At 44.6% G+C, this 20,026-nt stretch overlaps 1 protein-coding gene across 2 annotated transcripts in view; it reads right to left on the bottom strand.

Moving 5' to 3' along the window:
* The window catches only part of ADGRF5 (adhesion G protein-coupled receptor F5), a 41,129-nt gene extending 29,057 nt beyond the window's left edge, over positions 1-12,072 (bottom strand). The window contains exons 1-2 of one of the 2 annotated variants that reach the window (XM_041480817.1): positions 11,747-12,072; positions 5,718-5,873 (exon numbers count right to left, since the gene is read on the bottom strand). The gene's annotated coding sequence lies outside the window, so the exon portion shown is untranslated. The remainder of the gene's footprint in view (positions 1-5,717; positions 5,874-11,746) is intronic. The other variant, XM_041480818.1, reaches the window with a different exon arrangement.
* Positions 12,073-20,026: the final 7,954 nt, after the last annotated feature.

Here is a 20,026-nt window from a genome sequence, read left to right as displayed (position 1 = left end):
TAATTTTTTAGCAAATATTTTTAATTGGAGACCTGGGAGGTAACAAAAGTGCACTGTGTGATGCTGTTGATGTTTTGGCTGGAGCCCTGTGTCCGGATATGGATTGGAGAGCATCCAAAAGAGAGCCATGGGAATGCTAAGACAAGAGCATTGTATAACCTCAATGACAAGAGCCATAATCTCTTGAACAGGCTGAAGGTTGTTCAGATTAGATAGGACAAGACTCAGGTATGGACACAGTAGTAGTTTGTCCCTTGAAAAAGGACTGACGTGGATGTTCACAGCAATGGCTGGCTGAAGTCACACAATTTGAAGCAAAAATAAATATGCTGGTGATTATGGTAAACATGCAATTATAACATTCAGAAGCACAAATTTAGGCTACCCAGGGTGGCTGCAAAGTTTCCTTCAGTAGAGGTTTGTAAGAACAGGCTATACAATTGCTGACATGGAGGAGAGGCTTTGATTCTATTTCCATGTGGGTTTGTGGCAGTGGGGTGATGGGTAGATTGTTTGCTGATCTCTTCCAGTAACTTTTGTATCTCTACACTTCAATTTGTGCAATGAATGAATTCAAAGGGATTCAGAGGAGATGTGCAAGAGCACAGATCTGTGTTCTCAGAGCTGTGTTTGGACTGACCAAGGCAATGATTGTTCCCCTGTGCTTGGCACTGGTGAAACATTAAAAATCTTGTGTTCTCTTTGGGGTCCCTCATGACAGGAAGGCCACTGAGGTGCTGGAGCGTGTCCAGGGAAGGATAACAGAGACGGAGAAGGGTCTGGAGCACAGGTCTGGTGAGGAGCAGCTGAGGGAGCTGGGAAAGGGGCTCAGCCTGGAGAAAAGGAGGCTCAGGGGGGACCTTCTCACCCTCTACAGCTCCCTGACAGGAAGGTGAAGCCTGGTGGAGGTTGGGCTCTGCTCCCAAGTAACAAACAACAGGACAAGAGGAAATGGCCTCAAATTGCTCCAGGGGAGGTTTAGATCGGACATTTAGAAAAAATTATTCAAGGAAGGAGTGGTCAAGCAGTGGAGAAGGCTGCCCAGGGCAGTGTTGGAGTCAGCATCACTGGAGGTATTTAAAAGATGTGCACACATGGATTTGAGGGACGTGTTTTAGTGGTGGATTAGTAGTGTTGGCTTAATGGTTGGACTCATGACCTTAGAGTTCTTTTCCAATCTGTGATTCTACCTTAGACAGGTTTAGGAATTCCTTTCTTGACCTTTGCAGCACAATATTCTCACAGGTTTCAGCACAGAGGAGGTAAACTGTACCTACAGCCTTATCAAGGGTTTCCCCAAAACAATATTTCCAGAGGAGGGCTATGGTTCACACCTTTTTCTACATCAGCTCACATTTCCCATCCTTGTTTGTGTAGTATTTATCTTTCCTTTTGACCTATGATTATGACTTTAGATTCCTCTATTCCTCTGTCAGCCTTCCCGTGAATTGTTGATGACCTTTTTACATAGCCAAATAATCTACATGGAAAATGAAAATAATTTAGACCCAGCTATCTGAAGATCAGGCTCAAATCATACCACGACCACGCAGGACTTCCTGCAAGGAGAGAACAGCTCTCTAGGACTGATGTTTGCAGGGCACAGTAGCTGAAATAGCAACCATTTAGCTGTATGACTGAGAGCACAGAGAACACTGCCCAGCGGAATGTCCAAATTATCACATTCTCCAGGCATTCCTAATACTCTGAGAGCAGCCAAAAGAAGTTTCTGTGAGCATTTTTAACACATTCTGGACAGTCAGCCCTGCAATGTTTTCCTAGCCCTTCTGGCACAGTTCACAGCTGGACTTACTGCTTGTCACTCGAGAACAAATCAGATCAGAACAGAACAGATCAGAACTGCCAGATCAGTGAGGGCATTCTTGCATGAAAAAGCATCTACTGCCACAGTTACTGGCTAAGCATCATCTCAGGGAAGGGAAAAGGTGAGAAACAGCCTGGCAAGTTTGGAGAGGCATGAACACCTCAGCCCTGGTTGCTGACCAGCTGTACAGCTGACCCCCCTGGGAAGGTACCACACCAAGCTGGACCTCTGGCCAGCCTGTCCCCTGGGGCTGGTGACAATACACCTGCACTTGCAGCCACATCACTGTGTTAGGACAGAAAGGGCATCTTTGGCAGGTTTGTGATTTCCACAGGATTCTTGGGGATGGTCCTGTGCACAGCCAGGAGCTGGACTCAATGATCCTCATGGGTCCCTTCCCACTCAGCTTATGCTGTGATTCTGTGATAGCTCGTGCCTTCTGTGGCCTTGGCAGTGTAACATGATAGAGACACCTGGGCTCTACCAGAGCCAGAAATAACATGCTGTTGGCATTCTGTATAATCCCTTGCAGCAGGACTGCTTCTACAGATATCCTCTCAGACCTGTGGCTCCTTACTTGGGTTCCTTTGCTCAGGTAATCTCTGTTCACCCAGAGGAACCTGGCCTATTCCACCTTATCCATCTGTCTTACCAACTCTGTCTCTTACAGGCAGACATATTTGTAAGCTTTTCTTATCCTGCAAGTCATGTTTGCTCAGGTAATCTCTGTTCACCCAGAGGAACCTGGCCTATTCCACCTTATCCTTCTGTCTTACTCACCAGCTCTGTCTCTTACAGGCAGATAAATTTGTAAGCTTTTCTTATCCTGCCAGTCACATCTTTTTTCTAGAATCTTTCTGACAGCATTTCTCATTTGATGTTAAGACTTAAGAAAAAAAATGATTTTCTGATTCTGGATGCATCTCAAGCACAATGTCCAGCTCCTAAGCTCCCCAGTACAAGAGAGACACACTGAAGTGAGCCCAGCAAAGGGCCATGAAGGTGATTAAGAAGTTGGAGCATCTGTCATACCAGGAGAGGCTGAGAGAGCTGCTTGGCCTGGAAAAGGAAAGGCACAGGGGGATCGTGTCAATGTCTAAAAATAACAAGATGAGGGGATCTAAAGGTACACCCACCCTGGAGTGTATCTTTGGTAAGGGGTTATAAATGCAGAAGTGGAAACAAGCAGTTCTGTTTTAGAAGACACAGAGTTATCCTTCCCCATGCAGCCATCCCACATACAAGAATTTTATTCCTGTTGGCTGTAACCTTTCTACATGCTGTGTCTGGGAAAGCTGTCCCTCTTGTACCGAAATGGAGATGAATATAACTTTGGCATCAGCAGGAAGAAGAAAACAAACAACCTTTCAGGCACAACACAACTTCAACCAGCAGTTCTTTGTGAGGTGGGTATTAGTCCACAGCCTCAGTTCTTGGTCCTCTGCTCTGGCTGTGAGACATGTCCTGGGTCACTGGGGCCAAGAGCTCCCTGTGTGGTCAGGCAGACATATTCTGCTTTAAAGTCTCTTTGTAAAACCCCTCAACTCTGTGCTTTTTACTCCTTTGTTCACACTGAGAGACCATTCTCCCTCCTTTCTAATGGGCTCTGGTAGCTTAATGTCCTGAACAGATTTGCCCTTGGTCGGATCCAAGGATTGTCTAGCCCAGTTGGTTCTTATCCAACAAGGGCTACAGCAGAGGCTCTTGGAAGGAGTTTTACAAAAAAGAAGTAAGTTTGCGGCAGCTCATCTTCAGAATGTTATTTCCACTTCTGGCTATCAGAGCTACAGGGATTTCTGGAGGCAAAGGCAGGTCATTGGTGTTTAACAGCCCTAATGGCCTATTAAGCTGACTCAAATGAAGTAAATTACAGGAAAACCTATGAGAGTGTGCAGAATACATAATTTGCAGGAGCAAGGAGGTCTGAATTCCTTTGCTTGCTTTGAATCTACCACGCATTAGGATCAAGTTTGATCCTTAATTGTCAAACTAGATAGCGCACATTTTTCCATGACCTCTTACCCCGTGTGTCACTTTTACATTCCCCATCAGCTGTTGAGGATGAAGAGTCCTATGCCATTTTAGCGCAGCAGTCCTCCTGCCTCTTTGGTACTTGTTCTACACCTTCCCACTTTGGCTGTATTTATTTTTTGTAACATAGTTAAGCTCAGTTACCCCCATGCCAGCATTTTCCTGTGAACAACTTGAACAAGCTTGAATAGCTTTGCCTCCCTGTAGGTATTTTGGATGAGACCTAGGGTGCTGTGAGATCTGTGGAGGCGAAGGATGCCTGGAGAGAGGAACCAGGAACTGCTGCAGGTTAGAAGGTGTGAAGGGGGAGATCTGCTGCTGTCACAGGCACAGTTTGGCACAGTTTGGCTCCATGGCTGCCCAGTAGCCTGTAGCAGCTGAACCTTGGTTACCATTTGCAAACAACTATGGAACATTTTCCCAGAGTCTTGAACTCTGGGGCTAAAGCCTTGTTTTCAGTGCCTGTCCAGTTTGTTATTCCTCAGCCACAACAGAAGAGCTTTCCTTTCTCTGCATAAAGCATGACCTTTGGGTAGTGCGTAATAAGTTGGATGATCAGACAATGTTTATTTCAGACAGAAAACACACAATGACTTTAAGAAACACACACCCAGGCACAACAATATTTCATGGGAGAGTTGGCTGAAAGGGAAAGGGGGGACAAGGGAAGTTGCACTGACCTTAGATAACACATCTGAATGAGAACAAAAATAAAATAAACAGAAATTAATCAAGGACACAAAACTGAACTGCTTGGTGATAAGGATTCAAACAGGCAATAAACAAGCTGTGGCATGCTTTCTTTGTGATGTTTGTGGAACTGTGTTATTCCAGCTCTGTGCCTAGCATGGTGCAGGGGGCTGAGTTTGATGGGATGCTCAAGGATCTCTCAGACATGAGCAAGGGTTTCATTTTCTGTGGGAATAGAGGGATAATTCTTATTTTTGTTGGTTTTGTGCAAACAGATGTCATGGCACTCATAGGTAAAGGGATGAATGCTCCCCATGCCACATGGCACATTAATATGCCAGACTGAAAACAGTGATAGCTGCAACCAAAGTGAAACGGCATTTAAATCAGCCCTTTACTGGAAAAAGAAAGCCCTGCCCAATTCTTGTCTTCTTCCTGGCAGTTCTTTCTCACTTCCACTAGAGTTTTTCTCCAGCTAAGTCCTCCTCCTTGACCTTCATGTTGGAGTTTTGTAGAAAAGGAACAAAAAAAAAAAAAAAAAAAAAAAAAAAAAAAAAAAAAGTGCTAGCCAATTAATTCAATTAATTCCACCCTTCTGTTTCAGCACTTTGTATGCAGTTGGGCACCAGCTGTTTGGAAAGACTGTTGAAAAGCACACACCAGCTCACCTCTGATGACTGGGATGGGAGAAGGGACGTACCCATGAACCTTCTCCTTGTGCTTTTTGGAGCATCTGCAGTGGGGTGCAGGCCTAATTCACAGTGAGAAGTAACACAAAAAGATATGTGAAGCTGAGTACTGGGGAAGGAGTACAATGTAGTATCAATGTAGTGAAGAGTGAGGTCTAATAATATCCGTTGCACTGGAATTTCCATGGGCTGCAATGAGTTTTGGATTGGGTCCCTGAGTCAGGCCAGACACGGGTTACTTCTATAGACTAAAGTACTAGAAAGTCTGATGACTGCATGCTTCCTGCTCGTTTCATTTTATTAACCTCTTGATTTTTTTCCTGTTATTACTGCAGCTGGCTGTGTAGGAAGCTCCTGTAAGTTGTGTAGGTGTCAGCCTTTTGGAGTTTACAATTGCCCTCTGGACAGAAGGTGTTTCCTGTCTGAGGGCCTGGCTTGTCACACCTAGCAACAAAAAGATGGAAGTACAAAATAGCACCCACCTTTTGCACATAGAATCATATAAATGGAGGGAAATCCCTCAAAGTGAAGGCAGGTCTCTGTTGCACATAGAATCATATAAATGGAGGGAAATCCCTCAAAGTGAAGACAGGTCTCTGTTGTCCATATCTCTTAATTGCCTTCTCTTATGATGAAGCCTGAGAGAAAAAAAATAATAGTTTCTATTTTGTTCCACTGATTTCACTTCCAGCCTTACTATTTTTTGTACTGATCTGTCTTCCACAGCACAGGAGAATTCAGAAAGGCTAAATAATGCTACTATTTAACTTCTTGGAAGGCTACACCTGTCTATAATATTTTCAAATTTTTCTCTGTCTGAAGATAAGCATGGCTAAAGCCTATTATTCATTAAAGTCTTTGAACACTAGTAAAACAAACAAGTCCCATCTGTGTTGATGATACTCTGGCTTGGTCTCACACCTGATGCCAATGATGAAGATGCTTATCTTTGGACCGAGACCAGGGATGACCCAGACTTGTGAACCCCTGTGGTGCTTGTTTGGTTCACATGGCATAAAAACACAGCAAGGCAAACACAAGTTAAACCTGATGGCAGGTTTGCTCTTGAGATTCAGCACCAAGGAATGGCATTTCTCCAGCCACAGGGTGCCTTTGGAGAGCTCAAACAAGCACCTGCCATGAGATGTAGGGCCGGAGTAGATGAACTGCGAGGTCTCTTTCTGCCTACTTTTAGGAGGCCCAGTCCACAGTCACCATGTTCCCTGTCTCAGCCAATGCTAATGCCAAGATTCACAGGAATCCTTCAAAGAACAGGGCCAGGGGCTGTTCCTAGTCAGCAGCACAGCCTGGGCTCCTTGTTCAGGGAGAAAAGGAGAGTTCACCATAGGGGAGCTGTGCCCTGACCGATGGCCACAGGGTTAACACACCCTGCCCTGTTGCTGTGATACTGTTTCTCCTAATTCTAGCATGACGTAAAATAAAATGCACATTTCAAGAACAGGAAGGTTTTCCAGCTCTCTTCCAGCTCCCGCATCCCCCAGCTCAATGGGATGAAGTTGGTGCTGAGCTTTGGTTGCATCTCCCACAGGAAGTTTTCTGAGGACTTTGTGCTTCTCTCTGCTGGCTCTACAGGCAATCTGGGCCTTCTTCAGTAGGAACCTCCTCTGCTTCAACACCCTCAAAAGCACCTGCACTTACATTAGGGACAAGGGAAGCTTCCATTAACTGCTGTCAGATGGATTAAGCATTTGCAAAGTTTGGTACTATGATGCTGGAACAGTGCTGGAAGCACCATCGCAAGGCTGTTCAGAAACAAGGTGTTCAGGAAAAGAGCAAGCAGCTTTTAAAGCAGATTTTCAATAGTAACATAGAACATCTCCCCTAAAAGGACAGGCTGAGAAATCTGGGGCTGTTCAGCCTCGAGAAGAGAAGATTCCAGGGAGGCCTTTGAGCTCCTTCCAGTACCCAAAGGGCCTACCAAAGGACTGAAGTGACAGGACAAGGCAGGGGGATGGCTTTAAACTAACAGAGGACATGTTTAGATTAATTATTAGGAAGAAATTCTTCCCTGTGAGGGTGATGTGGCCCTGGCACAGGTTGCCCAGAGAAGCTGTGGCTTCCCAGTCCCTGGAAGTGTCCAAAGCCAGGGTGGATGGGACTTTGGAGTAACCTGGTCTAGTGGAAGATGTCCCTGCCATGGAAAGGGCTGGAATGAGATGAGCTTTAACACCCTTTCCAACCCAAAGCATTCTGTGATTTTACATGCTGAGTGTCCCTACAGCAATAAGGGACAGTGTTTATGAGCAGCAGTGGAACCTTTTAAGCCACAGACTTGAAACAGGATGGATAACAGGAGGAAGGAAGGAAGGAAGTGCCATCAGTCCTGTTTAATTGCCAGAGACACTTGAGGCATGCACAGGCTCATCCGGGATCTCAAGCCTAGGATCAGCCAACCCACAGTTTAGGGACAATATGCAGGAATTTAAAGAATTTCTCTCTCAAGAAGGCACAGTAAAACGATTTCAGGAGCAAGGGGCATTCTGTGAATAGCCTGTCATAAGGCACGTAGGGACATCTTTGGAAAGAAGATGGCTTTCACACACTCAGTTTGATGGTCATGGAGGGCCAAGCCTGTGCTCACAGGACTGAGCCAAAGCAGGAACTCTAGTAGAGCTTTTCCTCTGTGCATGAACAATTGGGGGAAGCTCTGTCGTTTTGAGGAATTTCCGAAGACAGTAAATTACATACTTGATCACAGCTCTATTATGTTTTGAGGGAAGGCATTTGGAAATTAATATTTCATATTAAGATTTAAATAGGGCATGCATACAGCTCTGCTGCTCACAAGCACCCTCAAACCTGGCTGCCACAGCATTCTCCATGCTGGTGAGGTGAGTTTAAGCAGACTTTGGGTTGGCAGCAGCCAACCTTGTAAGCAGACTCTGGCAATCTGTGTGCCTCAGTTCTCTGCTGCCAAACAAGGATGATATTTGCTGTCTCTGCTTCACAGGGTGCTTAGAGAGACCCTGGGACAGGAAAAACCCATCAGTGACTGCACTAATGATCTGATAAAGCAAAACTTGTGGAAGTACCTAGAAGGCAAACGAGATGTGGCTCCCTTTTCATCCAGAATGAAGGAATTCAATGCCAGGAGAAGGATATTAGATGACCTTTGAGGTCTTCCTGAAACAAGTATTACTTTGTGTAAATCAACCAATAGAGATGACACAAGGGAGTTTAAAGGTTCTTTTCCTGGGCTGGGAAAATCTTCTGTTTATTCAAAAGTGGTCCATTAGAAGGTGTCTGAAGGGTGGGCTAGATATCCTGTTGTGGGCTAACCCTGGTCTGAAGCTAAACACCCACACAGGCACTCATTTACTGCCCGTCTGTCAGAGGGATGGAGGAGAGAATAGGATGAGAAAAAGTACAAAAACTAGTGGATTGAGATAAATAAAGGTTAATAGGGAAAGAAAGAGGAAAGGAAAAAAAAAAAGTGATGTGAAGGCAATCCTTCACTACCTCTCACAAGCAGATGTATATCCAGAAAATGTCCAAGGAATGGCAGGTTTGGAAGACAACCCTGACTTCCACCACTATGTTTTTGCTGCTGAACATGATGTTATATGGTTTGAAACATCCTTTTTGTGAATTCAAGTCAGCTTTCCTTGTTGTAATCCCTCCCAATCCTCATCCCACTCACTACAGAGTCGGTGGGAAGAAAAGGACAGCCTTGATGCTTGATGCTCTGCAAGCACTGCTCAGCAATAGCCAAAATGGTGTCAACACTGTTTCAGCCACAAATCCAAAGAAAGCACCTTATGAGGAAAGTAAATTCAATCCCAGCACACCCATCTTGTTTGGATTGCTCAGATGGGAATTATGATGGAGAGGGGGGGATTTGGGGGCAGAATTCGTTGAATTCATTGCAGGCTTCCACAGGAATAAACTGAAGTTTGTAGAAAATATATAAACTGTGTGTAGACATGGTGGATTAAGGCTACAACATCCATATTCCATATTCGACTTGGAATAGGCTGCAAATGTAGTCAAAAACTCCTTAACAAAGTCCACTAGTGCAGCATTATAACATGCAAATATAGCAGTGCAATTACTAGACAATATGCTACAGTGAATTATCTGCTCTGCAGAAGCCAATCTTTTCTAAGGAAAAAACCCCAGCTGAACAAACAAGGAATCAATCATTTGTCCATCAGAGAGAAACAAGCCATTGCAAATCTTTTGCTATCTCTTTTCCATTTTACCTGCTCCTGCACACCCACCTTGTGCATTCCATCTCATCCACATTCCTAATACAACCAGTTCAGGGCCACTATCACAGCCCCACAGTTCCTGCCCTCACCCAGTGCTGGCTCAGTCCTCTCAGGATGCTGCCCAGCATAGATAAGGGGTAGAGCTGCTGCTCCTTACCAGCAGGGCAGGTGCAGGATCAGATTAACCTGTGGGTGGTAACTGCCACCAGGCAGGCTGAGCCACATGCAGGATCATTTGGGAAATAAACTCTGTATAAACATGCAGTTGGGGTGGATCTGCTCATGAATGTCAGTTGAACCCCTTTTGAAGATCACCGTGCTAAGAAACTCTTTCATGGAAAACTGGAAATGGTTTTCTGCAAGGAGTTTGGTTTTACTGTAGATTCATCCCATTTGATCTTGAAAAGCCATGATTCTTGCTCAAGGCTGAGATTAATTCCAGCAGCAAACCATTTCAGTTTCAAGTGCAATACAACCCCAAAATAACGCCGTCCTTGTGGATGATGAAATCCACTTCCATGCTTGTCTGCTGTCTTCTGGGAAACTGTGAATCACAGCCCTGAGCGGTAGCAGCAGCAGGTAGGTTTCTTGGTCAAGATGAATGGGTTAAAAAAAGGAACTCTAGTAAAGGCTGCACTGGTCTTTTGTGTTATAACAATGAGAGGAAGCTCTGCCTAGTTTGAGGAATTTCCCACGTCTCCAATTCAGATGTTGGAGAACTTCTTTATTAAGCCTGCCTAAGAGGTGTTAAAAAAATAAAAATAACCAGAAGATCAGGACAAAGATATCTTCCCAGTGCCTACGCATGTTCTCTATGTTTGTTTTTTAAACCTGGATCACCGGAGGCAAACTCAGATGAATTTAGGGAAGTTAAATAGTGACAGATGCCAAATAGTCACAGCAGGTTCCTGCTGAGCTGGGTGACCCATCACTGAGTTCAGTTAAGTGTCACTGCTGGCCAGGTGCTAAAGATTTGCCTCTAAATTTCTTTAAATATCACTTCACTCTGCAGTGTTGCCAGACATCACTGGACAGGTTAAGTGACAGAAATAGATAAGGAATTTTCTGGGTGAGAGGAAAATCTATGGGTTGCGAAATACCATTTTCATCATGCAACAGCAAGTGATGGAAGCAGAAGAAACGGAGCCTCAGGCTTTCAAATTCACAACATCCTTTGCTTTGCTATTTCCTTGCTTGTCACAAGCCCATTGCCTCGTAAAACTGCCACTGAAAGTGTGAGTTACAGCATTCAAACAAAAACACCTTTCTCCCCCAAATCCAAAAGCTCCTGATGCACACAGGTGAGCATTGCTTTCCCATGATGGGGAGAGAGAAACAAGGTTGTACAGGGTCACATCACAGCACTGCTTTTTTTCTGAATCATGACCATTTAAGCCAAGTGGATACTTTTCCACCAGACATGTTTAGAAATGGAGCAGAACTTTTGGGGATATAGACATCAACGGAGGTGAAATCATCAGAAAGCCTCCCTGTATCTCCCCTGACACAGAACACTGGCAGCAGCACTCCAGCACAACACCATAAAATTTGCTTTCATTTTAGCAGCTGAAAACATAGATAGAAAAGAATGGAAACAAGATAAATGTGATGCTCAGAAACAGTATACAACAGTATACAGTTTCTCAGCCTGTGGCCCTGGGTGCCTCAAGTCCCTCTCCCTGTCAGCAAGTTTCACCTAACATGAAACTGAAGGGAGATTGCTCTTACAAGAAACAAACCCACCATTCTAGACAGCTAACCAAATACAGTGCTTGCATCTGCACTGCAAATTCCAGCCACTCTAAGTACAGAACAAAGTGGAAAAAAAGAAAAAAATTCTAAATACTATTACAGTTGACTTTTTTCTCTGAAACTCTGCAGCACAACTTAGGAGGCAATAAACGCAATGAGGATTAGCACAGCACTTCCATGCACGTCCCTCTTTACCTCTGCAGCCCCAAGCTTAAACTAAAGCAATCATAACCTCTATTAGCATTCACTAGCCAAATGAACGGGCAGTAGCACTTTGTCAGGAGCTTGAATGGCTTAATTCATACCCTGAACAGCCAAAACCATCCTACAGAAAACTGCCAAGTAATCACCACAAAATGAAACCTGTGACGATTGCAGTTCCCCTGGCAGAAACCTGCAGCAGGTTTACTGGTGGTGCAAAGCTTGCACTACACTGTCAGAATCCGGACCCAAAAAATTCCTTCAAGCCACCCTTGCTCTCCCCAAAGTGTTAAATCAATGCCACATTTCACACACAGCATCCATACCTGTAGGGCAACAAGTGCTGGTCCCGTCCGAGTCTTTTCCAAACTTGTCCTCTTGTGCTGGGATGGAAACTTCCCATCCAAGTGTCGCCTCCTGCCTCAGCCTTTGCCCTTTGTTTTTCCAGGATCTGGAGACACACCTGCTTTTCCCTGTGTGCTGCTGCTTCTTGGGCTTGGGGTTTGTTTTTTTTTGTCTTGCTTTTCTTTTTGGAATAAGTTAAACAGCCCGTGAGCAATTCTCAGTGAGAGAGAAAAAGAACCTTTTGGCTTGTGGTGATTTAATCAAGCAAACCTCGTGACCTCCCTTTCCTGCGATCAGTGGGAACTGATCCCTTCTCCACCAGTGCAGGGTGGAGTTGCAGCTAAAAAGCACAAGCTTGAAAGCTGGAAGGGCAGGACAGGTCTTCCTCCTCTGTTTGTTGTGTCAGAGAACATGGTGATTCCTGCTGCTTTGAAACACAGACGTGACCTCTGGCCAGGAAGGAACCTGGAAATATTTTCTAAGTGATTTCCTGCTGTTGGGGGGAAAGTGGATGTAAGGTACACTTGGGTGGGGGTGCTAACAGAGCTTCTAGGGAGTGTGATTTCAAGGTGAGCAAAACACTTTTTTGGTCATCAGGGCTGTGAAAGTAAAAGAAATTTTTTTTTAAATTTTTTTTAAATTTTTTTTTTTAACCCAGCATTAGCTGTTCTGAGTCTCAGTTTTCACTATACTGAATAATCTGAAGCCTCAGACTTTCAGCTGTGGTGCTTTTCATTCCACGAGATGCTGAGGTACTCTGCAAAATAACAGTGGAGAGCCATTCCACATGGAGCTTGTGTTCAGCAACACCTCAGCAATGCAGCTCTGCCACAAGGGCTCCTTGTCAAGGTGCAGAAGAAATCTGGGCAGGCTCATGCATCAGGAAGAACAACTTTTCCTGGAACAGCCCATAAACTGCACTGTGCAGGTCCTTTTGCCTCCAGCTGGGGCTCTCAGAGTGGATTTTTCAAGCATTAGCCAAATGACTGCATCCCTGGAAGGTGGGGAAGATGCCCCACAGCTCAGTCCTGGTTATGCTGATAAATGAAGGATACTGTAATGACTTCCTTGGAATCACAGAATGATAAAAGGGTTTTGGTTGGATAAGTCCTCTAAGGTCATGGAGTCCAACCATTAATGCTGCATTGTCAAGCCCAGTACTAAATCATGTCCCTGAGCACCACATCCATGTCTTTTAAGTTCCTCCACCACTTCCCTGGACACCGTGTTCCTCGCTGTTTTCTCTCCTGGCTTTGCACCACCTCTGATGTTCTTGCAAGGTCACTGCAGTCCCATGGCCCAACATCAACCCATTGGATGGCCCATGGCATCTCATCTCTGATGAGAGGTATCAGATTCTACCTCTTGACTGTCCAAGTAGCTGAGAACAGCTTGCCCCTCTGTGTTTCAGGGTCTGACTGGGGTGTGTATGGACCATATATCTGAGGATGTCTTAAGATGGAAAATTGCATCTGGGACTCCAGATCCTGCGTATAATAGCACCCGTCTTTCTGCACAGAGCAAAAATTTATTTCAGCCACCTGATATCTCCACTCAGGATCACTTTTAAGTTACTCTACCTGATGCAGGTCATACTGCAAAAGCAAGAACAAACATTTGGACATTTCTCTGCTGAATGCACCTCACCCACATGCTCACGGACATATACTTTTTCTAGCAACACAGAAGGAGAAAAAGAGACAGGGAGCCTGGGCAGCACACCCCGTCTTTATGTGCTTTTGATTACTGGTGTGATCCGTATTTCCTTCTATTTAACAGCAACCTCTGTATCTGGGGCATTGCACTACCTATATCCAATATAAATCATTAATGCCAAGAGTCACTAGAAAGAAGATAAAGCTGGTATTTTGCTTCATCATGAGCTTGTCCTGTCATCAAGGAATGTCATGGCTAGCAACGCTCTAATGTGCACGTGGACAATAAAGGGATATTTCAATTGTCCTCGTGATCCTGGCAGATGGCAAAGAATTAAACTTTGTTCATATTGGGGAGACCAAATCCTGGCTCATTTTGCTGTAATGTGCCGAGAAGGAAGGAAGTAATGAAATGTCTCATTATACATCTGACTTGAGGAATATATTTAGAACTGACTCTAGTGCTGAAGGCTGCGTGGTCTCCAAAAGGAGCAACATGCCCTGCACTCTCTCCCTGCAGCCAATGGTCAACTGAAACTATTTATGCTCATGAATAAGGTCTCTGAAGATGACTTTTTTCCTGAAGCACCAGGAATTCATTGCAGTGACAGAACAACCAATTTGGGTATTCAGAGTACTTCAGTTGCACACTGCCATCACTCAGCTTTATGGGTTTCTTTTAGGTTGAAGTGACTTGGGTTTATAATGAGGATTTTTTTTAGTGTAGTTACCACACTTGTATGAATTTCATTATAGCAGGATGATCACTACAATAATGTGTAATGTAACCATCTAGTTGTGAATGGCCAAAAAGATAAATGGATATTTAATCTTCTAGGGAAAAAAAAGCACAGACAAAGAAAATGTGGGAAACTGAAGCGGAGAAACTTAATTGAAAAGCAAAGGTCCATATTTTTCATAATCACAGCAATCAATCTTACACGTAAACCTCAGTGTGATTCACTAATACTTGACATATTTGTGTAACAGTTGGCTGCTTTCCTTCATTTTTTTTCACTATTTGGCTTAGATAGAGATACAGCTACCTGACATCCTTAATAAAGGACCTACTCTTTCAGCCTTTAGACTTACTCAGCTCTTTTAATATTAAATTACGGCTCTGTCTGCCTCAGTGGAGTGTGGTTTTAACAACATATTTTGTCTGAGGTTATGTAAAGCTTCATCTGCTGAAAGCAGTTATTGACAATAGGCAGCCCAGGGCCTTCGTAGCTGATAGGAAATCCCAGTGCAGAGACCCAGGCCAAAGCAGGGAGTTATGGAGAATGATGGAGAACTCATTGAACTTCTGTGAAAGCCAATCAAGGAAGTGGAAAACGCCTGTTACTGGTAGCTTTTGTGCTCGTGCGATTGTTGGATTTCCCTAGCAGAATACATGCGGTAATTCCTCCAGGGACTTCTGAGTCCCTTCCCACAAGCACAACCCACCCATCCCTTTCTGAAACTTCAAGCAGCTTCCTCTGGGTTAGCTGGGCCCTGTTTAGAATGGATGGGTGCAGGCAATGGCCTATTTTCCCACCATTTCCTCTGACAATGGACAATGAAGAATATGCTTTTTTAATGGTGCCCTACCAAGCAGAAGTGACCATCACCCTGGAGGCCTGGGTGTGGAGTGCTGAGATCCCACAGTGGAGAGCTCTGCAAAGCTGTATCCTACATAACATGGGGCTTCAAGACTCCATACAATGTAGTGTGCCATGGAATCCCCACTTATTATTGTAATTATTTGCTCATAAAAGTAATTAACGGAATTAATAGTAACAACACAGAGAAACCCAGCTGTAAGGAGGGTACCTTTGCATTGAAGGTGTACAGACCCAGAGCTCCAAGAGAATGGGACAAATAGTAGCTGAAGATGCACAGATGGGACAGGATATGTTCACAAGGAATAATCCTGGTCCTGACACGTCAAAGGGACAATGCTCAGGCTAGACATGTGTGCAAGAGCAGACACCAGCAGAAGGAGATGGAAGAATGTTGTCGTCACCAGGAGGTGCCAGCAGTGAGATAGACAGAACCCCTGGTGCTGGGGTCAAGCAAGAACCTGCAGGACTTAGGCAGGGAATCTCTTGAAGTGTTAAGCTCCAGTAGTGCACAGACTTTGGCATGGGAGCACATCACACACATGAACTCAGCTGGGATTGCTTTCAGGGCCAAGACCTTTCTTTTGAAATCTGATCAATGTGGCACATAGTCCAGTGTGGCAGGGAAGTTCATGTGTGTTCGACTGTGATTCAAAAAAAATGGTGTTCCTCTTCTGGGGCAAAGGGTGGGAGGATGCAGGGAGAGAGTTCCAGGAATGCTTCTTCTCCTCTTGTCCCCATGACAGGCAGAAAAGTGGGGAGATAGATTGATTATGTGTATACTGCCTTTCCTTATGTTCTCATGTCCTTTCATTCAGTACTCAATTTGCTCAGCATTGATTTATTTACAGGAGAGAGGAACCCTTGCATAGGTAAGTGTTGGGAAAATAAACTTGTCTAGGAAAATGTGTCTTTAAAATCCTTGCCCTGACAGCAAATGTCACCTATGAGATTAAGGTACAATAGCTTGGGCAGGACTCCAAAGCATTTTCCAAGCTTAGAAGGTGAAGAAGAAGGGATTGGCTATTTATGAGAGACTCCAAGGTGAAAGAACATGGGCTATGCAATGATGCCTGATTCCCATCACACTGACTGAAGTACACATCAGGGCATTGTGTATATATTTAGATTTGCTTATCCTTTCCAGTGAAAAGAGACCTTTTGACCCAGTCAGAACATCTTTGTGGATCATGCTGGTAAAGAGCATTCTGGTCATACAGCTGCTTTGCAGTCACCCCTCTGCCCCAAATGTCCACCACACCAAATGTCCATGGAGGTAAGATCTCTCCATGGGAGCTTTAGAGTCACACAGATGACTAGAGGTAACTGAGCACAAAAAAAGGCAAATTCAGAAAGGATTTATTCATTCCAGCTTGCAGAGTTGGTATGTATAAATAAATAAATAAATAAATAGATTCCATTGATTCATCAAGGCAATTACTCTTTTGCATAGAAAATGTCTTGGCAAAGCACAAACTTCTGGCTATACATAAACCTTGTATTTGGTACAATTCCATAAGAAAGGCACTTTTTTGGTGTAAATCTGATCTTTTTACTCCTTTGCAGACATGAATGAAACCATCACATGTTCCTTCTGATGCACAGGTCCAGCACCCAGACCTATCTTTTTTAATAAATCAAATTATTCTTTGCTGTCTTTCCTTGCTCTGGGACAGGAAGCACTCTTTCTGCTGTCAAAAAAAGACAACAATGCCACAAATATCCCTTGGCCAAACATCCTTGGCACTCATAAGAGACAGCCCCATGTGTATTGGGAGAAGAAAACTGATTTTTAGCTTTGTGTATTGTGATATTTCTTAATTTCTTTTATAACACTTTTTAGGCTGATCTCACAGTTTCTCTAAAAGACAGAGTGTGGTGAATGAGTGTTTTAAGGTCTCTTTAAGAATCACCACCACAGGTATTGGCAAAAGCAGATTTAATAAAAAAGTGAAAGTGCAACAAAGTTTGTTGGCAAGATTCACTGTCCTACTTAACTGGATGGTTAAAGCACACAGAGAAAAAGCAAACTAGAACCAAAAATCAATCAATCTGAACCTGAAATTCATCCAAAAATTATCTAAATGGAAGCTGATGACGAGTCTGTGTGTGGAAAAAGGGTAAGGATAGAAAGGGCTAAGGGAGACCTCCCTGCTGAGTCACGAGGTTCAGAGTAGATCCCCTTTCTAAACGAAGCCCCAGACTTGACCAACAGCTTAGGCCTAAAAGGTTTAACAGCGCTGAAATTTAACAGCACCTAGTCTATAGCTTAATTTAAACAATTCAACAAAACATTCAAAAAATTTCCTACAGACACAACAGTAACTCACTTATAGGCCTAATGTACTTACAAATCTGAAGTGCTTAAACACCTAAGAGAGCAACATTCATAGTGTGTTTGCATATTCACGCTCACGTATTCACGCTCCCAACATTCAAAGTGTGTTTGCATATTCACACTCACAAGCAGACACACCTGAAGGAAGGTGTACCAGGTACACACCTGCAAAGTTTCCTGAATTCAGGGAAGCACTGATGCCAGCTGCCTTTTCACCTTCTCAGCAGCTGAGGGGTTGAGTCTCAAGGAGTGGGAGTCTCAGCTCAGGATCTGTCACTGTCCCTCAGCTGTGCTCCCACAGGAATCTCCAGCCTGGGAGCTGTGTGGCTCAGAGGCCCCACTCAGAGGGAGGTGCTGGTCTCAGCCCACTGCAGTCTGGAGAGCTCAGAGGGTCTCACTTTGGACCACTGTTCAGAGAGTCACAACAGAGCTGTTTTGGTCACAGTAGTTTTCCATCTTGGCCGCAGTTCAGGTCGGTACCTTCCTTTGAAAGTTCAAAACCAAAAATGTTCCACCTGGGTGCTTATTCAGGTAAGAAAAGTAAGTTCCCAAGGCTGTTAAAACCCAGGGGGGCTCCTTGGCCAGCACAAGGTCCTGGGAGCAGAGAGTGCTTTGGATAAGCTCAGAGGAGCTCAGCCCATGGGCTGTTAGTCAAGGCCAAGTTTTAATGAGCATTCCTGAGACCATGGTGATCCCCAAGAGGGAGTGGGGGATGCACCACCACACAGACATCTTGCTATTTCTTGTAATCTCAAAGTTAATAAATACCTACATGTTTCTTCTCAGGGCCAGGCTAAAGAACAAACACCTAAAGGACAAATATGTTTTATTTGGCTGCTTAGCAGCTGGAAAAGCTGTCCAGATAGTCAAACACAGTGAAGTGGTTTGACATGGTGAAGACAGTTGTCAGGCTTGCAGCCAGAGCCAGGCAGGAGTCATGGGAGCTGAGTGATGGTGTTAGGAGGGATGGAAAGTACAGAAATGAATTTAGAGGCACCATTGGGAGGTAAGGGATAGGTCTGTTGGAAATGCAGGAGAGAACTGGGAACACAGACTTAGAGAGGACACAGAAGGACTAGAGCAGAGTCTATGGAAGGTGAGGGGGCTTGACTGTTGCTATGGGGAGTATTATAGGAAATTTGTTGGGACTCCAAGATCTTGCAGTAGAAGGTGATGGCTAGAAAGCTGGGGAAAAATTCCTTACTTCTATGTTTCACAAAACAACTTCTTATTTTTACAGTTCTATGTAAAGCAAGTGGGAGATTGCTGAAGAGTTCCAAATGCTCCTGCACCCTAAGGAGTCTGGAGAGAGATGCCCAGGCCAGTAACCAGAATATGGGGCACAGCAATGAGCCTGGAGCCAGAGCAGCAGATAAAGGCCCTGGCTCCACTGGAGCTGATTTAAGCAGATTTTCATCTGCATACTAGAGGTGAAGAGGCAGTTCACCTGAATTCCCATCTTATAACAGATTTCCTTGTTTGCTTATAGCTCTGTGAAATGAGGAAACTCTGCTCTGTAAGAGCAATAAGGAAGGGTAAAGTTTATTTTCTTCATAGAGTGAAGGAATCTGGTACAGTTTAGCTGTTTATCAAGAGAATGCTGACAAAAGTTACTCTCACTCCTCCCAAGAGGGGACCTGGTAGAATTTTTGCACTGGCATGTTTGTGTTGGATAAACTTCCACCAAGAGGCTTTGCTTTGCACTTGATCCGTGATGTTCCATTTGCTGATTTTTACTCAAGATAGATGAACCATAAGAAACTGAATTCTACTGCAGATCAGAACCACCAAGAGACATCCCAAGTGCTAGATAACATGTTACCCTGGACCTTCAAGGGCTTTCCACTGGCATGGAATCTCCAGCACATCTCCTGGTTGACTTGCAACAGCATGTTCCCAAGGAAGTTTCACCTGAGAAATTACCAGACAAATCAATGAAAAGGCATCTTCTGAGAGACCTAGAACTTGAATTACAGCAGCCTATGTGGATGCTTAACCCACAGGGGAAGGAGAGACCAGTGCCAGGGAGCAGAAGCCGGCTGCTCCGCGTGCTCCGCATGACCAGCGCCCTCACTGATGGACACAGCCCTGTCGCACCTGGACAAGGAAAGCAGAGCAGCTCTGCTGTCCAGGTTAGGCCTCAGTCCCACCAAATGAGCCCACAGCAAAGCTGCAGGTCCAAGGTGAAGCCAGGAGGGACTTCAGCAAGTCCCTGTTGGGATTAGCAGGGTATAAGGCTGGGCGCATGCAGGCATGCAATGTGGCTTGGCCAGGGACCAAGGGAAAACATAAATGTGGCTCCAACCCAAGGCAGGGTTCCCAGTGAGGTGTCTCCCAGCTCTTCACACTTTGGCTGTCTTCCCAGCAGTGTCCTCCCTGGTTACACAGCTGTACCCTTGCAGAGCTGACCTTGGGCAGAGGGAAGCCTCAGAGGAACAAAGAGCTTCCAAAATTAGTGTTGTCAGAGCAACAACAGTTGTTCTTAAACAGCTGAATCTATAGGAACTGACTGCTGGGGGTATTTCAGTGCATCGAGATGCAGTTATATGGCAAAACTCAAAGTTGCCTAAACCAAATATCTCAAGAGGCAGCACCTCATTTCTGAGCATCTGCTCCCACACAACCCTTTGCCCTCAGTTTTGTGTCCTGTCTTGCCATTGCACACGA

The sequence above is a fragment of the Pyrgilauda ruficollis genome, unplaced genomic scaffold, assembly GCF_017590135.1.
Source record: "Pyrgilauda ruficollis isolate IOZ18807 unplaced genomic scaffold, ASM1759013v1 scaffold54, whole genome shotgun sequence".
In the NCBI taxonomy this organism is placed as follows: Eukaryota; Metazoa; Chordata; class Aves; order Passeriformes; family Passeridae; genus Pyrgilauda; species Pyrgilauda ruficollis.
This window is presented reverse-complemented; position numbering and strand designations above follow the sequence as displayed.